General features: G+C 50.0%; 1 protein-coding gene across 1 annotated transcript in view; it reads right to left on the bottom strand.

Annotated features, from left to right (window-relative positions):
* Nucleotides 1-21,859, bottom strand: part of SCD (stearoyl-CoA desaturase) — an 870,279-nt gene that overhangs the window by 689,749 nt on the left and 158,671 nt on the right. The gene's annotated exons all lie outside the window — the stretch shown is intronic.

Here is a 21,859-nt window from a genome sequence, read left to right as displayed (position 1 = left end):
CTCTGGTACCGGCTCAACACCCTGGTCCCGGCCCCGGGCTTCCTGGCCGACCTCCAGAAGGTGGTGCTGGAGTTCTTTTGGCCAGGACTGCACTGGCTCCCTGCAGGGGTACTCCACCTGCCCCTGGAGGAGGGAGGGCAGGGCCTGAAGTGCCTGCGCACTCAGGTTCATGTCTTCCGCCTCCAGGCACTGCAGAGGCTCCTTTATGGTGCGGGTAGTCCAGCATGGAGAGCCCTGGCGCACGCCTTCCTGCGCCGCTTCCGAGGGCTCCGATACGACCAGCAGCTCCTCTATCTCGAACCGAGGGGGTCTTCCACGAGATCTCTCCGGGCTGCCGGTCTTCTACCAGGACCTCCTGCGGACCTGGAAGCTGTTCTCTGCGACCAGGTCCGTGGCGGCCACCTAGGGGGCCGACCTCCTTGCGGAGCCCCTGCTACACAATCCCCAGCTTCGTGTGCAGGTGGCGGAGTCCCGCGCGGTGCGCCAGAGGTTGGTCCTGGCGGAAGCTACCAGGGTCGGAGATCTCCTGGACTATGACCGGGGAGGCTGGCTGGATCCCCTGACGCTCGCTCAACGCATGGGGCTCTCCAGACCTTGTACTCCCCGGCGCGTACTCCAGGAGGTGGAGGCCGCTTTGCCGCCCGCTGCTCGGGCCTACTTCAACCGGGTCCTGCAGGAGGGCACGCCCCGCCCACCCCCTACCCCAAGCCCTCCGGACCTTTTCATCGGGCCCCTGCCCCGTAGGCCCGACCGGCCCCCCACCCCTTCTCCGCAAGCCGGCTGCACGACCTGCAGCAAGTCCGATTCCAAACCGCGCCAAGGAAACAACTCTACACGCTCGTGCTCCACACCCTTCACTTCCTCACCCTCGTGTCCCACCCCGATACGAAGTGGCGGGACCTCCTGCCACCTCTGGAGGGTGAGGAGCCCCGGTGGGTCAGCCTCTACTCCACCCTGGTCCCAAGGCCCACTGGGGATATCAGTTGGCGGCTCCTCCATGGGGCCGTGAGCACGGGCATGTACTTGGCGCGGTTTACCCCTGTCCCGGACACCTGCCCCTTCTGCGGCGTGAGGGAGACCCTGGCGCACATTTACTTAGAGTGCGCCAGGTTGCAGCCCCTACACCGGCTCCTCATTAACATCCTCTTACATTTCTGGCTGCACTTTTCCCCTCACCTCCTTCTGTATGCACTCCCTATCCGTGGCCCCACGAAGTCCCGGGACCTCCTGGTCAACCTCCTCCTCGCCCTGGCTAAAAAGGCCATCTACACGACCAGGGAGAGGAGGTTGGGCGATGGAGACCCCGGTGACTGTGGGGCTTGCTTCCGATCCATGGTCCGTTCACGCATCCGGGCGGAGTTCCTCTGGGCAGCGTCCACTGGCTCCCTTGACGTCTTCGAGGAGCAGTGGGCGCTGTCCGGGGTTCTCTGCTCGGTGTCCCTGTCAGGTTCCCTCCTTCTGACCCTTTGACCTCACTCCTGTTCTTTTATTAGTTGTCCCCCGAACTCAGTGGGTTCTGTGGCCCTGTGGTTCCTCCCCTTAGGCTGGGGGAGGATCCTTTAGCAGTGGGCGGGCTTTGCCCGCCCACTTCCCAGACAACCAATAGATACATACCCCAACAAATATATTTGAAAATGAAGAAAAACATCCAAAAATATTTAATACATTTAAATTGGTATTCTGTTGTTTAACAGTGCGATTAAAATAGTGATTAATTGAAATAAAATTTTTAAATGGTGATTTTTGTTTTAGTTAATCATGTGAGTTAACTGCGATTAATTGGCAGCCCTAATTTTTAGTTTCTAATTCCTCTTAGAATCAACAAAGTGTTGGCAACACTCTGTTAATTAATGGAAATATTTTGGAATTGCTTGAGTTCTGATGCTAGTAATGCTCTGGAGATACCTGCCAATCACACGTCCTGAAACAAACACAAGGAAGTACATGGCCATATCTCAATCCTAAAATCTAAAGTGTCATTTATGTTCTTAGCTACTCATTCTCTACAAGAATAAAGATGTATTTCTGTTCACCATAAACCTGCAATGTCAGATCAGCAAGTGGAATAGTTATACAACTACAAAATGAATGATTCCTATTATAATCTCCAAGGGGCAGATCTAGCTCCCGTTGAAATCTTTCTCTAGTCTATGTTGACTATGTTAGGTCAAGGGATGGCTTGCAGTTTGAAAGCAGTGAGGTTTGTGGTCACTATGTTGTGTTCCAGGAGCGAGCTCGACAGTTGTGGACCCGCTTCAGAGAAAGTTCAGTCTCTGTCACACACTAGTCTTACTCTTATAGCTGATGCTTCTGTTGTTTCAGTGGAATGTAGTTTTATGGTCATGGAGGGTGAGGAAGACCTTTATACCCCAGTTCTGCAAGGATCTATGCATATTAGGGCTGTCGATTAATCGCAGTTAACTCACATGATTAACTCACAAAATTCATCGTGATTAATCACAGTTTTAACGGCACTGTTAATAGAATATCAATTGAAATTTATTAAATATTTTGGATTATTTTTCTACATTTCCATATATATTGTATTCTGTGTTGTAATTGAAAACAAAGTGTATACTATTTTGGATTTATAAATATTTGCGCTGTAAAAATGATAAACAAAAGAAATAGTATTTTTCAATTCACCTCATACAAGTACTGCAGTGCAATATCTTTATCGTGAAAGTGTGCTTTAACATGGCTTGTGTAGTCGTGGCATAGTGCTAGGAGAGAGCTCTCCCATTGTTCTAAAAGAACCCACCTTGCAAGGGGCGCTGATGCACTGTCTACACTGGCACTTTACAGCGCTGAAACTTGCAGTGCTCAGGCATGTGTTTTTTCACACTCCTGAGCGAGAAAGTTGCAGTGCTGTAAAGTGCCAGTATAGACAAGCCCTAAGAAAAGATGGTTACTCACCTTTGTAACTGTTGTTCTTCGAGATGTGTTGCTCATATCCATTCCAATTAGGTGTGCACGCGCCGTGTGCATGATCATCAGAAGATTTTTACCTATCAACACTTGGTGGGTTGGCTGGGTTGCGCCCCTGGAGTGGCGCTGTTATGGCACCGGATATATACCCCTGCCGACCCAACGGCCCTTCAGTTCCTTTTTGCCAGCTACTCCACAGAGGAGAAGGAGGGCAGGTTTGGAATGGATATGAGCAACACATCTCGAAGAACAACAGTTACAAAGGTGAGTAACCGTCTTTTCTTCTTCGAGTGCTTGCTAATATCGATTCTAATTAGGTGACTCCCAAGCCTTACCTAGGCGGTGGGATCGGAGTGAGATGACGCAGAATGTAACACTGCTGAACCAAATGCCACGTCATCTCTGGACTGTTGTACCAATGCATAGTGTGACGCGAAGGTGTGCACAGATGACCAAGTAGCTGCCCAACATATCTCCTGGACGGGTACGTGGGCCAGGATGACAGCAGATGAAGCTTGAGCCCGAGTAGAATGGGCGGTGAGATGGCTAGCTGGGACGTGACCAAGTCAGATCAGGCATGGATGCAAGACGTCACCCAAGATGAAATTCTCTGCGAAGAGACTGGAAGGCCCTTCATCCGGTCTGCCACCGCTACGAAGAGTTGGGGAGACTTTTGAAAGGGCTTTGTTCTTTCGATGTAAAAGGCGAGAGCCCTACAGATGTCCAGGGAATGCAACTGCTGTTCCCGACGTTATGAACGCGGTTTCGGGAAGAAGACCGGGAGGAAGATGTCCCGATTAACGTGGAAGGCAGACACCACCTTAGGGAGGAAGGTGGGGTGAGGACACAGCTGTACCTTGTCCTTGTGAAACACTGTATACCGGGGGTCCGCTGTGAGGGCCCGAAGTTCGGATACCCGCCTTGCTGATGTAATGGCAATGAGAGAGGCTGTCTTCCAGGAGAGGTACAGCAGTGAGCTGGTGGCTAACGGCTCGAAGGGGGCACCCATGAGCCTGGATAGAACCAGATTGAGGTCCCACGTCAGGGACGGGCGTCGAATCTGTGGGTACAAATGTTCCAGGCCCTAGAGGAACCTGGAAACCATGGGGTCCAAAAAGACAGAGCGCCCATTCTACCCTGGATGGAAGGTGGAGATGGCCACCAAGTGAATCTTTATGGATGAGACCACTAGGCCATGCTGTTTTAGGGACCAGATATACTCCAGGACAGTAGGAACTGGTGCCTGTCTGGGGACAGTATTATGCTGAGCGCACCAACAGGAGAAACGCTTCCACTTGGCCAGGTATGTCAGCCTAGTGGAAGGCTTCCTACTGCCCAGAAGAACCTGCTGGACCGAGGCGGAGCAACGTAACTCGGACTGGTTTAACCACGCAGCATCCATGCTGTGAGGTGAAGGGACTGTACGGCTGGGTGGCAAAGTCCGCCGTGGTCTTGAGTAATGAGGTCTGGCCAGAGGAGTAGGGGGATTGGGTCGGTCACTGACAGGTCGAACAACGCGGTGTACCAGTGTTGTCTCGGCCATGCCAAAGTGATCAGAATCAGATGGCCCTTGTCTCTGTGGACCTTGAACAGGACCCTGTGGATCAGCGGGAACGGTGAAAAGGCGTAGAGGAGATGGTCTTTCCAAGTTATCAGGAATGCGTCTGAGAGGGAGCCCGGGGAACGACCCTGGAAGGAGCAGAACACATGGCACTTCCGATTCTTGCGAGAGGCGAAGAGGTCTATGTGGGGAAAGCCCCACTTCCAGAAAACAGAATGGATGACATCCGGACAAATCGACCACTCGTGAGACAGGAAGGCTCTGCTGAGATGATCCGCCAGCGTGTTCTGAACTCCTGGGAGAAAGGACGCTACCAGATCGATCGAGTGGGCTATGCAAAAGTTACAGAGCTGAATGGCTTCCTGACAAAGGAGAGAGGAGCGTGCTCTGCCCTGCTTGTTTATGTAAAACATGACCGTTGTGTTGTCCGTGAACACTGATACACAACGGCCTTGGAGATGCTTTTGAAACACCTGGCACACTAGATGAACCGCCCTCAGCTCCCGCACATTGATGTGTAAGGTTAGTTCTTGAGCTGACCAGAGGCCTTGAGTGCGGAGACCCTCGAGGTGGGCACCCCAACCCAGAGATGATGCGTCTGTGGTTAGGGCTATCGAAGGTTGCGGTGGGTGGAATAGTATCCCTGCACAGATTAGGGTGGGAGTCAGCCATCAGGTCAAGGAGCTTAAGATATTCGCGGGAACAGTGAGGATCGTGTCCAGGCTGTCTCGGCCTGGCTGGTATACTGAGGCGAGCCAAGTTTGGAGTGGACGGAGGCGTAGTCTGGCGTGTTTGGTCATGAAGGTGCAGGCAGCCATGTGGCCTAGGAGATCGAGACAAGTGCAAGCCGATGTTGTCGGAAATTTTTGGAGGCCTTGAATAATTGTTACCATCACCTGAAACCTAGGCTGTGGTAGGCAGGCTCTGGCAAGATTGGAGTCCAGGATGGCCCCAATGAAGTCTATTCTCTGTGTGGGAACCAGAGAGGACTTCTCTATATTGATCATCAGGCCTAATCGCCTGAGGAGATCTTTGACGATGCCCACGTGACATCTCACTTGTGTCTCGGAGGTCCCTCGAATGAGCCAATCGTCAAGATTTGGGAAGACGTGCACCCAACGACAACGGAGGGAGGAGGTGACTACAGCCATGCATTTTGTGAATACTCGTGGGGCTGTAGAAAGGCCGAATGGAAGGATTGTAAATTGAAAATGGTGTTGGTTGACCACAAAACGGAGGTACCGTCTGTGTAGTGGGTAAATTGTAATGTGGAAATACGCGTCCTTCATATCGAGGGTGCCATACCAGTCTCCGAGATCCAATGACGGGATAATGGTCTCCAGAGATATCATGCGGAACTTCAACTTTATCATAAATTTGTTGAGTCCTCGCAGGTCTAGGATCGGTCTTAGACCTCCCTTTGCCTTGGGGATTAGGAACTACTGGGAATAAAACCCCTTGCCCCTCAAGTCTTTCAGTACCTCCTCTATAGCTCCTGAGGTTAGGAGTGTCTGGACCTCTTGTAAGAGGAATTGCTCGTGAGAGGGGTCCCTGAAAAGGGATGAGGAGGGATGGTGGGAAGGCAGGGATGAAACAAACTGAAGGTGGTATCCCAATTCCACCGTGCACAGAACCCAACGATCCGATGTTAGCCGGGACCATGCAGGAAGGAAATGGGAGAAGCAGTTGTAAAAGGGTGGAGAAGGATCCGGGAAAACAACTGGTGCACCATCGTCGGGCACCCTTTCAAAAGTTCTGTTTGGGCCCGACAGATGGTTTAGGGGGGCCCTGAGTTTGATCCCCTTGGGGGCCAGACTGCCTCCAGCGATTCCCCCGGCCACGTCTTCTGGCGAAGTCCTGTCGTGGCCTAGGCGGGGGGGTAAGTGCAGTGAGGTTGGGGGCGGAAGGACCTGCGTTGAGTCACTGGGGTGTGCATCCCCAGCGAGCGCATAATTATTCTGTTGTCCTTTAGGCTTTGCAGCCTAAGGTCAGTTTTTTCAGAAAATAGCCCCTAGCCTTCAAAGGGCAAGTATTGTATAGTCTGCTGTAATTCAGGTGGAAGGCCTGACACCTGGAGCCAGGAGATTCATCGCATCGCTACTCCTCAAGCCAGAGTTCTGGCCGCAGAGTCAGCTGCGTCCAAGGAAGCTTGGAGGGAGGTTCTCGCTACCTTCATTCCCTCTTCCAATAGGGCTGCAAACTCCTGGCGGGAGCCTTGGGGAACCAGCTCTGTGAATTTCCCCATAGAAGCCCACATATTGTAATTGTAGCGACTGAAGAGAGCTTGCTGGTTTGCCGCCCTAAGCTGAAGGCTCCCTGCAGAATATATTTTACAGCTCAACAAGTCCATGCGCCCAGCCTCCTTAGACTTGGGAGCAGGAGCTTGCTGGCCATGATGTTCCCTTTCGTTGACCGATTGCATCTCTAGGGAGCAAGGAGGAGGGTGCATGTACAGATATTCGTACCCTTTGGAAGGCACCATGTACTTCCTCTCTACTCCCTTGGCTGTGGGGGTAATAGAGGCTGGGGATTGCCAGATGGTATCAGTGTTCACCTGAATAGTGCGAATAAAAGGCAAGACCACTCTTGCTGATAAGGTATCTACCACTGGGTCCTCTATTTCAGGGATCTCCTCCACCTGCAGATTCATATTCTGCGCCAACCGTTGCAGAAGGTCTTGATGAGCCCTCAGGTCAATTGGGGGAGGGCCGGAGGAGGATGTCCTTGCCACCGCCTCATCTGGTGAGGAGGAAGAGGAGAGGCCTTGACAAGAGGGTCCTGTGGGGACTCCTGTTCTTGAGGGGCAGCATCAGGCTCAGGTAGGGCCTGGGTGTCTGCCGGTGGTATAGAAGCCTCATCCATACCCACGGGGGTGGGGAGGGTTACAGTTGCCTCTGGCACACTATGTTCCGATGAGGCAGACCGTGGTGCAGCCGGGGGAGCACCTTGGATTTGGTGGTACGCCCAAGGTGTCCAGAAAGACCACTGATGGGGACCTTGCTTGTGGCCTTGGCTCTCCGGGAATGTGTGGCTGGGCACGTCAGAGTCTCGGGCCTGTGCATAAGCACTCCCATCATGAGACAACACCGAGGTGTGTCTCGATGGCCAAGGGGGTGCTGAGAGACCCTGAGGAGGAGCCGCGTCTCGAGCTGGTCTTTCTTGGGATGGCACCGGGGAGTGGTACGAGGAGCTGTAACGGTACCATGAGCGAGACCAGGACCTACGACCATGGCGGTGCCGGGAGGTCAACCAGGATCTCGATCTCTTCACCTAGACTGGCTGCGAGATGAGCGGTGCTGTGAACGGTGCCAGGAGCCGGATCGGTACCGGGCGTACCAGGCAGGCGAACGGGAGGCTGAGTGGTGCCGTGAGTGCGACTGGTACCGCGATGGAGAGCGGCGCCGGGACCGAGATCGTTGACGGGACCGAGAGTGGGATCAGTGCCTCTCAGCAAGTCCCACAGAGGGCGGCCTCAGTAAGGCAGGCTTGCCTATGGATTGTATAACCCGCACCGGCAGTGCCAGGTTGACGGAGACCGTGCTGCCTCAACCCCTATCTTGTACAAAGTATATCATGTCAGGCATCAATGGAAAAATTATGAGTAGCTATGTATGATTATCCTGTTTATAAGCATGTATCATTTTTATTTCTGAAGTTATGAATATTGACCATCTACTGGTATCTTATGCATATGTTGTATTCCTGGGTAACAACCCTCCACACCTCCCATAGAATTTACATTAGGGTCAGACAGCTATGTGTTGATGGCCCATTACGGACACTCAGCTCACAATGGGTCATAGAAGAAGTTCATCCTGCCCAGTACGCCTTTCCTGTGGATACCTCAGAAAGAATATGGGTAACAGCTAGTCCTGTGGGTCATCAAAGCATGTAAGGGCATGTGATATGCTCATGTGACCCTGGATTCCATCTTGGGCCAGTAATTTTCCATGCATCTGGGCTGTAGGCTTTGTTTGGGATAGTAAAATTCCATGCACATCACAGAGGATGTAAAAGGACGCGAGAGAGCTCCATTTTGTCTTCATTTCCTGCTTCATTTCTCTGGACTGGATTTCTAAGAAGACTGCTTTGAACAAGGACTGATGAATCCCAATCTGTTTGTGAGCTAGCAATTTATTCCATCACTGCTGTGATCCTGATCTATGAACACTGAAAATCAATTGTATGTATATGATCTTGTGATGGGATCCCTGGGGTGCAGCCTTGGACTGTAGGACAACTGTGCCCCCTTAACTCTCCAACCTGGGCTGTCTCTCACAATGCTTTGCTAGTGACAAGCAGCAAACTCTTCCAGGTGCTGCTATCACTCAGTACAACCACATGGGCATTTCAGAACTTCCTTGGCCTTGTGCTGACTCTGAGCCTGCCCAGAACTGACATTGGGGGTCGTCTTTGTCTCTCTACCCCGCAACGAGGAGGTGGGATGGCAGCACATGTAGCCCATAACGCTAACCTGGGACCTTGAGTGCCTACTCGAGCTGCAGCTTCACCACTATAGTTACAGGAGTCGGCTGGGGAACATCTCTGCACGGGCTGCAATCATGCCACCGATTGCACTGTGGAGCCCCACACCCAGCTAGATTGCATAAATGCTCCCAGAATCGCTCATGAATTACACAGCGAAAGGCACCAGCCAAATCACCCCAGCTTCCAGCCTTGTTCCCCAGGAATACACAGGGCCGGCGCAACCTATTAGGCGACCTAGGCGGTTGCCTAGGGCACTAACATTTGGGGGGCGGCAACTGAGGCGGCCGGACCTTCCGCCGCCTCTGTTGGCAGCGGGACCTTCCGCTGCCTAGGGTGGCAAAAAAGCTGGCAGTGCTCCTGGAAATACACCATCTTGTAATTTGCCGTATTTCTCAGCGGTCTGTCCTGAATTTGGCATCCTCAACTGTGACCCACTAAGACCTGGTGACATCAAGGTATTTAAAGTCCGAACAATTCCCTGCCTTAATGGTGTTATTCTCAGCAAAAAGAGTCTGCCTGAACAGACCTGCTTGCTTTCTCTTCAGAGACTGATAACAGTGTGACTGCCCTGTTATAAGTTACCACAGCTCTTTCTATGTAAGCCTACTCTATTCTTAAGATAAAAGCACTACTGAGAAAACATATTCAAACAATAAAAGAACCTACATGCAAGCTTACCAAAGATCACCCCAATCCTAACATGGAGTCTGGCATGAGCAGGCCTTTGATATAAGCATTTTTCTTATGGTTTCAAGTTCATCATAGCTTCAGGTCAAAACAATCACACAGTCTTATGAGGCCTCAATAGGACCAGTCCTTCCAACTCTTCTCTCACAACTGGGGCCTTGTGTGGACCAGGGTTCATGTCCATTTGCTGGACCTGTAAGAAGACCCTGAGCTCGTTTAAAACCAGGCTACTTATCTAAAAAGTCTTTCTTTGGGTGTTGGTCCCTGGACAATCCAGTTTGAACTAGTTTATGCAAATCTCTCTAGCTTCAAAAGAGGATAACTGGAGAATTACATTAGCATCCCCCTCGTCCTAGAGGAGTTATTCATACACAATTTCAATTTTAATACAATGGACCCCAAAGGTATTAAACCTAATTCAATGAGGTTTAACTTCATTCAATAGAATTTATCTTAATTCCATTAGGTTTATGCTGGATATTGTCAGTCTGTCATAGTCCCTCTTAAATCACTGCAACTACTCATGTATATTTAAAGTAAAGTATGCTTTAAGGTACTCAGGTGTCTCAAAGGTATTTAGGTGCCTAGCTCCCAAGGATTTTAGTGGGAGTAAGGCATTTATCTCCGAGGATCTGGGCCTTAGTGTTTTCAGAACTGAGACATAGAGTTTGATCCTGCTCACGCTGAAGTCAATGACAAAACTTCAGCTGACTTCAGCGCTGCAGAATTGGACCCTAAAATAACAACTGTATTAAATAACTTAGGTCCAGAATCCAAAGATATTTAGACCCCTAACCTCCATTGAGATAAATGGAAGCTAGGAGCCTAGATACCTTTCTGGATCTGTGCCAAAATGACTTAGGGTATGTCTACACTATGAAATTAGGTCAATTTTATAGAAGTCAATTTTTAGAAATCGATTTGATTGTGTATGTCCCCATTAAGTGCATTAAGTTGGCAGAGTGCATCCTCGCTATCATGGCTAGCATCGACTCAGAGCGGTGCACTGTGGGAAGCTATCCCACAGTTCCTGCAGTCTCTGCTGCCCATTGGAATTATGGGTTTGTTGATTACCGATTACTCTCGCCCCTCGCTCCACCGATATGGTCACAAGGTGCCTGTTATCTACCGGATAATGAGCGTTGGGATAGGGTGGAGGGTCGATCACTGGATGTCCTCGGGAGGGGTGACAAGTGCCCCGAAGGTAGCAATGGGGATAACGCAAACAATCAGTCGTGGGGTTAAAATTGAGGGTTTATTGAATGGGTCACAAACGAGGATGAGGAACAACTTAATACTAGTTACAACTTGGGCTTACAATATAATACCAGAACAAATAATAAAAATACTGTAATTACAAACAGAAGCTGACCCTGGTACCGCTCTAGGTCCCAGTAGTTATTCAGGTCCTTCCAAGGGTTAGTAAAGGTGCTATTAGTGCTATTATTAAGCATAAATGCAACTACTCATCTAAATAAAAACAAAATGCAATAAGACAACTAAAGCTTGCCGTGAGACTCCGGCTTACAACACGATTACAGGCTCAGTTAGCTAGCAGAAGTAGCAGAATCAGCAGCTAGGCATACTCAGACACACAAACCACAAAAGTTTCATCACCACCGGCAGACGGGTAGGCTTCTGAGAACACAGAGCTGAGGGAGACTTCGAGTTGATCAGGCTCGGTTACGGGTACAGCTTCCTGCATTTTCTCCCTGCTCACCCTTGCACGGTGGGCAATTTATAAGGGTAATGACGTGTCCAGTTTTTTGGCCAGGTTTCTCCTAATTAGGAGATTTACAGGTGCCTCGTTACCACCCTCGGGGGGGGGGGGGGTTCCTGGAAATGGCTGACCACAAAATTTGCCTAGCCCCAACGGTAACTTTCGGAAATGTTTCTCCCTTGAGAGTACGTGCATGCTCGTTTCCTGAACATGGAGGCCAGGGCAAAAGCTGCTTAGGTCTGTGACACTAACATGCCCCCGTGCCCTGGGCTCCATGTGAACGTTATGCCTATACCTCAGATTCATCATCCGACTCGCCGTCCCCTTCTACAAGAGGGCGTGTGTCGGGGGAAGAGGCAATGTAGGCCGACCCGATAACACGATGGATGCAGGCTTTTAAGCAGGCACAGCCAAGGCAGAGCAGGATACACCTGACCAGGAGGGAGATAAGGAGAGATTGGAAATAAGCCTTGTAGGCTCCATGACCCAACCAATCAAGCCAGGACCAAAATCGGAAGGTCTCCCTGGACTCATGCATGGCGGTTCCTAAAGCCCTGAGGTTATTAATTACTTCCGTTAAATTTCCAGATACAGAAGAAACAGAGACACAACACTTATCCTTAAACTGTGGGTACATGGATATGAGGGTCTCACAAAAATCCCGTGATTGCAGCAGAAATTGTATCATTAATCGGTTCTGAAAAGAATAAATCTGATAATTCCGTTAGCTGCTGATTAACTAAATTAAAACCTTTTGCGGTGGTATTTGCCAGCGTTTCAATAGCCAGTGATTGGAATAATACTTGCTCACGTAATAACATATATCCAACGGGGTTAAACGAGACCACTGAAGACACTACAGAGGACAGCGCACCCTTTGCCTTCTCCCACCAACCCCAGGAACGTCGAACCCGTCCGGCTGAGTTGGGATGCCAGGTCTTAACATAAATACTACCCCCTTTTATCAGGATAGAGCCAATGGTACATATACCTCTAGGGTTAGGGGGGAGCGCCGTATAGGCTGCCTCGCCACACAGCCAAAAGTGACCGGGTCTGGGGGACCAAGGGGAAAAGGCAGAGTCCTGGCATGCCGAGCCTCCCTTAAAAACTAACTTCTTAATGTGGCTGTGGGATAGATATGTGTGTTTGAGGGGCTGATAGAATTTTTTGCCGCTATAAGTGATGCCGCCGGACCCAATTTTCCAGCCGCGGCTACCGCATAAAACGGGGTGGGGACGTACGATTGAAAATAGGGCTGCTGGCCGTCTCATTTCCGTCTATAAGCTGCCACTGGGAACAATTGGGGTAGGCCCCAACCCAAATGGTTTCTGTTCGATTACTTCCCAAAAAGGCCCAACAGTGGGATGCCATGGGCCTTTCTCCAGGTGACAAGGGGAGTGGGCCCATACGACATACCCTAGTTTCATTAAAAATAGAAAAAACAAGGGGGGAAATGGGGTCGAAAAGATCGTTTGTGCAACCTATCCATTGTACGGTGGGGAGCCACTGAGCAAAGGGAGAAGAGCAATTAAGGGGACCATTAATGCTACTAAAATTAAACACTAAAGGCAATAAATCAAACAAAGGCCTATTTACAGACAGCCTGTTGGAACATGCAAGGCAGTTATCAGGGGTCAGTGAGGATAAGTCGATGTTTCCTCCCAGGGCTTCCTGGATCCAATAGGCTGCGAACATAAGCTGATGGGTATTTTCGCCCACGGGATACGGATGTCTCAGGTTCAGCAGATCTGGGCCCTTCTGGTCGTCGTCCCAGCTTCCCGCCGCTATGGCGAGCTGCAAGACAAAGCAGAAGACGGCCTTATTGGCCCCCGTTAGTTCGCTCCTGATTCAGAACGTTTGCTTATCCAGTTATGGTGGATCAAGGTGTGATTGCCCTGGACATCTACAACCGTATAGGTATTGGGATATTTACCCGCAGTTACAATTTGTGCAGCGTAGGGTTCTCGGTGACCTGAGGCCTGTGGCTCAGCCACCCAGACAAGTTGGTCAGGGTGATATACGGGAGTCCAGGGGCCTCTAGGCCTGGGGCTGATTTCAGGCCAACGAGAATAGTTTGCATTGAGGGAGATAAGAACCTGTGGTAATGGCGCACTCCAACCCTTATAGTCAACATTGGGATTGACTGAACGTATCATGGTTTTCAGAACCCCGATTTTCCGCTCTACAATGCCATTACTTTTGGGGTGATATTTTAAGTGAATATGGAGGGAGGTCCCCCATCCCAACACCAATGCTTCGAAAAGCTTGCTGGTAAAAGGGGGTCCCCCTGTATCAATCGGTGGGGCGCCATCTATGGCTAAGTCCACTGCATCCCTGTTGACCGGGATCTGGGTGGGGTCCCCGACATAAATGAGCGGCGTGTTGGATTGGGCTTGCTGCAGATTCAAGTTCAAGGGCACTGTCTGTGGGTCCCACATTACGATGGATGCCCCGGCAATAGTCCATATGATTTCATGGGGTGTATTTATGCTGCCGGGAGGTATATACATGCCCTTAAAACTGCTCTTCATGGCTAAAGAGGCTGCGGCTGGTGTAGTAAGTGGCCAGACCCCGTTTCTTAAGAGGTTATGGCCTGAAAATCCTCCCGACCAAGTGGACGTTTTGGCCAAGAGACTAGCCTCCTCCCTGTTCACTATCTCTGCCCCGTGATCCAGGGCCAGACGGCCCAGCCAAACGAGGGCGGGCTTGCTTTCCCCACGCCTAGTGTCTACCATAAACTCCTTCAATTCTGCCTTAGTCCGGGTACGATATTCGGTGGTAGTAGTAATTTGGCCTGTATTAGAGTCCACCTTGCTTTTTGTGATAGCGACAGGCATTGCCTCCATCTGCACCTCCTTCTCAGGCGCAGGTGGGGCTGAGGAGAGAGCGGGATAGATCGAAGGGGGAGGGGGTGCTTCATAGGGGGGTGGGTTTCTACCAGCCTGACTCCCGTTCTCCTCCTCCTTGTCACTCATCTCGCTTTCTGCGCTATCGGTGCCGTTCGCGGCGGCCTGTTTAGCGGCAAACATAGTGCTTCCATGAAGGACCGCACAGAGGTCCAGCGCTTTGTTTAGTGCGCTGAACAAGACCGTGGACACGTCTTCCGACTTATACTCGTCCGGTCTAAGTTTCTTTGACCGCTTGGTCTATTCTAATTCCTCCATTAATTGGGTTAGCAACCCGTGGGCTGGGTCACCCGGCTGTACCCGGGGCGGGGGTATGTGTTTAGAAACAGTGGCCCCGGATTTTTTAACGATACGGCTACACTCCTTCCAAATGCCGGACGGTGTCTCGGTCCGACTAGTATCCGCGACCCCCGTGCACTGGGGTTGCAGGGAACTATCGGCCGGCTGACATTTAAACGTGGGATGGCAATGGAGGAGACACCCTACGGCGGTCAGGGTTAACGAGGTCGTATAGCTTTTTGACCCTGACCCTGACTTTATAACGCAAACCCAATCTAGGGTGGGCCTCTCAGATTGTCTGCTGGCCACTTGGTGAAATTGTAGGTGTTGAAATTGCTCGAGCTCAGACTGTTCACGGCCCCCACTACACCACGGGCACTGGCCCTCCCGAAGGCATCCTGTTCGTGACGCCATGTTGATTACCGATTACTCTCGCCCCTCGCTCCACCGATATGATCACAAGGTGCCCGTTATCTACCGGATAATGAGCGTTGGGATAGGGTGGAGGGTCGATCACTGGATGTCCTCGGGAGGGGTGACAAGTGCCCCGAAGGTAGCAATGGGGATAACGCAAACAATCAGTCGTGGGGTTAAAATTGAGGGTTTATTGAATGGGTCACAAGCGAGGATGAGGAACAACTTAATACTAGTTACAACTTGGGCTTACAATATAATACCAGAACAAATAATAAAAATACTGTAATTACAAACAGAAGCTGACCCTGGTACCACTCTAGGTCCCAGTAGTTATTCAGGTCCTTCCAAGGGTTAGTAAAGGTGCTATTAGTGCTATTATTAAGCATAAATGCAACTACTCATCTAAATAAAAACAAAATGCAATAAGACAACTAAAGCTTGCCGTGAGACTCCGGCTTACAACACGATTACAGGCTCAGTTAGCTAGCAGAAGTAGCAGAATCAGCAGCTAGGCATACTCACACACACAAACCACAAAAGTTTCATCACCACCGGCAGACGGGTAGGCTTCTGAGAACACGGAGCCGAGGGAGACTTCGAGTTGATCAGGCTCGGTTACGGGTACAGCTTTCTGCGTTTTCTCCCTGCTCACCCTTGCACGGTGGGCAATTTATAAGGGTAATGACGTGTCCAGTTTTTTGGCCAGGTTTCTCCTAATTAGGAGATTTACAGGTGCCTCGTTACCACCCTCAGAGGGGGCGGGTTTCCTGGAAATGGCTGACCACAAAATTTGCCTAGCCCCAATGGTAACTTTCGGAAATGTTTCTCGCTTGAGAGTACGTGCATGCTCGTTTCCTGAACATGGAGACCAGGGCAAAAGCTGCTTAGGTCTGTGACACTAACAGGGTTAAGCTCCCAATGCCTGATGGGGCAAAAACATTATCGCAGGTGGTTTTGGGTACATATCGTCACTCTCCCCTCCCTCCCTCCGTGAAAGCAACTGCAGACAATCATTTTGTGTCTTTTTACCTGGGTTACCCATGCAGACGCCATAGCACGGCAAGCATGGAACCCGCTCAGCTCACTGCTGCTGTTGCGAGCATTGTAAACACCTCACGCATTATACTGCAGCATGTGCAGAACCCGGCTAAGTGATGGCAGCACGAGAACGATTGTGATGAGGACATGGACACAGATGTTCCTGAAAGCACGGGCTGTGGCAACTGGGACATCACGGCAGCAGTGGGGCTGGTTGATACAGGGGAATGCCGATTCTGGGCCCGGCAAACAAGCACAGACTGGTGGGACCGCATAGTGCTGCAGGTATGGGACGATTCCCAGTGGCTGCGAAACTTTCACATGCATAAGGCCACTTTCCTGGAACTCTGTGAGTTGCTTTCTCCTGCCCTGAAGCACAGGAATACCAAAATGAGAGCTGCCCTGACTGTCGAGAAGCGAGTGGTGATAGCACTGTGGAAGCATGCAATGCCTGGCTGCTACCGGTCAGTCAGGAATCAATTTGGATTGCTGTGATTCAAGTAGACAATGCAATCACTGACTTTCTGCTATCAAGGCTAGTGACTCTGGGAAACTCAGGTCAGAGTGGATGGCTTTGCTGCAATGGGTTTCCCTAACTGTGGTGGGGCAATAGATGGAATGCATATCCCTATCTTGGCACCGGACCACCTTGCCAACCAGTACATAAACCACAAGGGTAATTCTCAGTGGTGTTGCAAGCACTCGTGGATCACAAGGGACGTTTCACTGACATCAATGTGGGATGGCTGGGAAAGGTGCAGGATGCTCACATTTTTAGGAACTCCCCGGGCTCTTTGAGCAGCTGCAAGAAGGGATTTACTTCCCAGACCAGAAAAATACTGTTGGGGATGTTGAAATGCCAACAGTTATCCTTGGAGACCCAGCCTACTCCTTGCTCCCATGGCTCATGAAGCCATACACAGGCAGCCTGGACAGTAGTAAGGAGCAGTTCAACTATAGGCTGAGCAAGTGCAGAATGGTGGTAGAATGTGCCTTTGGAGATTTAAAAGCTTGCTGGAGCTGTTTGCTGACTAGGTTAGACCTCAGTGCAACCAATATGCCCACTGTTATTACTGCTTGCTGTGTGCTTTATAATATCTGTGAGAATAAAGGGTAGACATTTATGACGGGGTGGGAGGTTGAGGCAAATTTTGAACAGCCAGACACCAGGTAGATTAGAAGAGCACAGGTAGGCATGCTGCACATCAGAGAGGCTTTGAAAACCAGTTTCATGACTGGCCAGGCTAAAGTGTGACAGTTGTGTGCGTTTCTCCTTGATGCAAACCCGCTCCCTTTGTTGACCATGAATGATATCACTCTCCTGAGGCTAACACAGAAAGATATAAACTGAATGTTGTTTGAATGTGACCAAAACCCAGGACCATTCGCTGCCAGGCTTTGTGCTACAGTGATTCCAGACTACTTGCTACTGGCTTGGCGTGGTAAAGTGTCCTACCGTGGAGGACGAAACAAGGCAGCCCTCCCAAGAAACCTTCTGCAAAGGCTTTCAGAGTACCTCCAGAAGAGCTTCATGGAGATGTTCCTGGAGGATTCCTGCTCCATCCCAAGACACGTTAACAGACTTTTCCAGTAGCTGTATTGGCCACGAATGCATCCCAAGTCTTCAGGGCAAATCAAACATTAAACACTATTGTTTTAAACCTTGTACTGTAGCAACAAATGTGCACTCACCAGAGGAGCCTTCTGTGCCTTCAGGGTCAAGGATCCCATCTTGGGAGGGTATTGGCTCCAGGGTGATGAAAAGGTCCTGGCTGCCGGGGAGAAGAGATTCACCACTTGCCTGCTGTGCATTCTCCTCCTCCTCTTCCTCATCCATAAAATCCTCCTCTGTGTTGCATGAGACTCTACCCTTGCAGGTGTCCACAGACAATGGTGGGGTAGTGATAGGGTTCCCCCCTAGAATGCCATGCAGCTGATCACAGAAGCGGTATGTATGGGGCTCTGACCCAGAGCGACCGTTTGCCTCCTTTGTCTTTTGTTAACCTTGCCTGAGCTCCTGTTGTAGCCTCTATCCATCATGCCCTGTGCGATTTTGGCATATACATTAGCATTTCTTCTTTTTGATCGGAATTCTGCCTGCACAGATTCTTCTCTCCATACAGTAATTACATCCAGTGTCTTGCTGGAGCTCGTTTGCGATTCTAGGGGGACTGCATGATCACTTGTGCTGCTGTGCTCATCACGCTGACCAAACAGGAAATGAAATTCAAAAGTTCCTGGGGCTTTGCATGTGTACCTGGCTAGTGCATTGGAGTTGAAAGCGCTGTCCAGAGCGGTCACATTGGAGAACTCTGGGATAGCTCCCGGAGACCAATAATGTCGATTTGTGTCCGCACTACCCCAAAATCGACCCAGCAAGGTCAATTTTAGCACTACTCCCCTCGCCGGGGAGAAGTACAGAAATTGATTTTTAGAGCCCTTTAGGTCGACGGAACACTGTTGCTTGTGTAGATGCATTCATTATAAAATCGACCTAAAGCGGCTAAATTCGACCTAACCCTGTAGTGTAGACCAGGGCTTAGTAACTTCATTGCATATTTGTTTGTTAACTACAAAGGACTTGGCAGGGCTCAGCTACCAACATCTAAACAAGACAAGACATTTTGAAAAAAATGTACATAGGTTCAAATTTCAGCCTCCTCACTCCCATCCACACACTTGCACTGTATTTCAGATTCATCTATACAGTTTATCACTGTCTTCATTAAATTAGTAGGTTTATAATTAATGTTGTTATTAGAACAAATGAGTTTAATGACAAATTATCTGTGATAAGTTTTGATCTGCAAAGGTTTATAATGTAGATCGTTATAGAGACATTTACCCGCTATGGCTGATGTGAATAACTGAAGGAAAATGAGTTCAACTACCACCGAGTTTACATAATGAAGTAAACTGTAGAATCCGTTAATGTTAATATCGATCTTATCTACAATAATATATGGCCTACATTTAAAAAATAACATCTGTAAATTAACATACTGTTTCAGCTGTTCATATTTTCCTGGCTCTACCAAGATAAGACAATTACATTCCTGTATTAACTTTAATAATATTGATACTGATACAGAAAAGGCAATTTGCATAACGGAGCCAACTGCAGAATTGATCTTATTTAGTATTGATCCTATTTTTTCATAAGACGCTGCCCTGTATTCGAAAGATAATATCTGTAATAAATTCCCATTAACACATTTCAGATGATGACATCCAGAGAGAAATATCACATCCATGCCCTTTTCATGTATCAGCTTTTAAGTCAATATTATAATAACAATAGTTGATTAAATAATATTTTTAGATGTGAGCTTTTGCTTCTTGAGAGTAAGTTTTTGATGAAGCTGAACATGAAATTCTCTCAAGTTGCAAGAGTGTGTATGTTGTGTCCTTGAGTGACAGAATGGGCAGGTTTCCCCTGAGAAACAAAAGGGTTGACACCTAATTTCTTTCCCTTTGCTATACTTGTCAAATGAGAATCTAAGGCCAGGTTTATACTAGTCACTTTGCCAGCACTGCAACGTCAGTTAGATGTGTGATTTGTGTGTGTGTGATATTTCTGTGCAGCAAAAGCCCTAGTGTATGTGCACTTATACAGGCATAAAAGGGCTCTTGGTGGGATAGCTTATTTCACTCACCAAATCGATACGGGCTATTCCAGAAGAACTTTGTAGTGTAGACTAGGGTCTAAGGCATTTCTGCCCATTTGTGAGATTCACTATTAAAGGAAAGCAATTTTGGCATAAACTGATAACACTGATACAGACAATTATGAACTTTTGGGAGAAGCTCATGAACAAATCAAAACCAAAAGACAGTGTTGCCCAAACCCATTTCAGACTAAGGCTCTGATCCTGCCAAGACTTACACATGTGAACCATTCCAACTGAACCAGAAGCCTGGTCTAACCAGCAGCAGCATGTGAGCAGAATCAGTGGGTGCTGACCAATGCACAATTCATTGCGGATTGAAGCCTAAGCTCTTATCAATACCACAGGCCCAATCCATGGCTGCATTGTACCTGACATAGTCACCTCTGGGCAAAGTGAGTGTGGAGTGCTACCAAATCAGACTGATAACATTACTACGTTTTTGTCTAGGTACTTGGCTTCCCTTCCCTAACAAGATAATGGTGGGTGAGCTCTTGTAATGACAAGTTGCAGGTCTGAGCCAAGGGGATGGAAGAAAGAGAAAGGAAGGGAAGTCCTGTAAAGTAGCTGGATAAGTATGAGCTGGAGAGCATGGCAAAGGAGAAATGGGAAAACAGGAAAGCTCCTGTAATGCTATGGTGGGGAGCTGGTGCAACTAGAGGAATGAGAAAGCATCTTACAATATTGCAACATGGATGTGAGATAGGGAATGAGAACACAGAAGAGAGGTAAGAAAGCATGGCCGCTCCTGTAATGCTGCAGGACACAGCTGTACCAGGAAAGCAGGGAAGGTTTTTGCAGTTTGCATCGTGGAAGAGTTATCCCAAAACTGGCAGTAATCCAGGTAACCACACTGGTTAGGGCTGGTCTAGTTTTCCATATGACCTGCCTGGAAACAGGTGCCTTTCATTGGTATGATTCGCTCTCTGACTCTGTAGAGCTGCCAATAAAATAGCCCATCCCCTATACCACACAGGATTAGGTTTGTAGAGTGCCATTTGGGTGAGCAACTGGACAATGAAGTGCTCCAGCTCCCGGAGAAGGGCAAAAGGAGAAGGAGAGGGATCACTGCCAGGCTAGGGGGACAGAGCTGCAAGATGCCTGCCAACCAGGAACAGCCCAGGGCAGGAACAGGCTGCAGTGAAGCCATCATCCCAAGAGCCATCAGTTCACCCAGGCCTCTTTAATCCCCTCTCTGAGGCCCCTACCTCTTTAACCCCTCATCTAAATCCTCATCTTGCCTCAAATCACCAGAGTTTCCTGCCCCATCGCACCCCACAGCCTCTCTAACCTAACCCGTCCCTTCCATTGGGAGCCTGACCTCCCACATGCCTAACCCATCCTGTCTCCCAAACCCCACTAGCCCCACCATCCTAACGCTGTTAACTCCCCATCCCCTCCACCTTCCCTCCCCAAACCTCTCTGAGACTCCCATCTTCCCAAACCCAACTAACTCTCCCACCTCTCCAAACCCGTCACCTGCCTTTTATCCTCCTCCCCAAACCCCTCTAACCTCCCTGAGCCCCCCACCTCCCCAACCCTTGTAAACCCCTCGCCCCCTCCCCAAACCCCTCTAACCTCCCCTCGCCCCCCACCTCCCCAACTCTTGTAAACCCCTCGCCCCCTCCCCAAACCCCTCTAACCTCCCCTCGCCCCCCACCTCCCCAACCCTTGTAAACCCCTAGCCCCCCTCCCCAAACCCCTCTAACCTCCCTGAGCCACCCACCTCGCCAACCCTTGTAAACCCTTCGCCCCCCTCCCCAAACCCCTCTAACCTCCCCTCGCCCCCACCTCCCCAACCCTTGTAAACCCCTCGCCCCCCTCCCCAAACCCCTCTAACCTCCCTGAGCCCCCCACCTCCCCAACCCTTGTAAACCCCTCGCCCCTTCCCCAAACCCCTCCAACCTCCCTGAGCCCCCCACCTCCCCAACCCTTGTAAACCCCTCGCCCCCTCCCCAAACCCCTCCAACCTCCCTGAGCCCCCCACCTCCCCAACCCTTGTAAACCCCTCGCCCCCTCTCCAAACCCCTCCAACCTCCCTGAGCCCCCCACCTCCCCAACCCTTGTAAACCCCTCGCCCCCTCCCCAAACCCCTCCAACCTCCCTGAGCCCCCCACCTCCCCAACCCTTGTAAACCCCTCGCCCCCTCCCCAAATCCCTCCAACCT

The sequence above is a fragment of the Gopherus flavomarginatus genome, chromosome 6 (assembly GCF_025201925.1).
Source record: "Gopherus flavomarginatus isolate rGopFla2 chromosome 6, rGopFla2.mat.asm, whole genome shotgun sequence".
Taxonomy (NCBI): Eukaryota; Metazoa; Chordata; order Testudines; family Testudinidae; genus Gopherus; species Gopherus flavomarginatus.
This window is presented reverse-complemented; position numbering and strand designations above follow the sequence as displayed.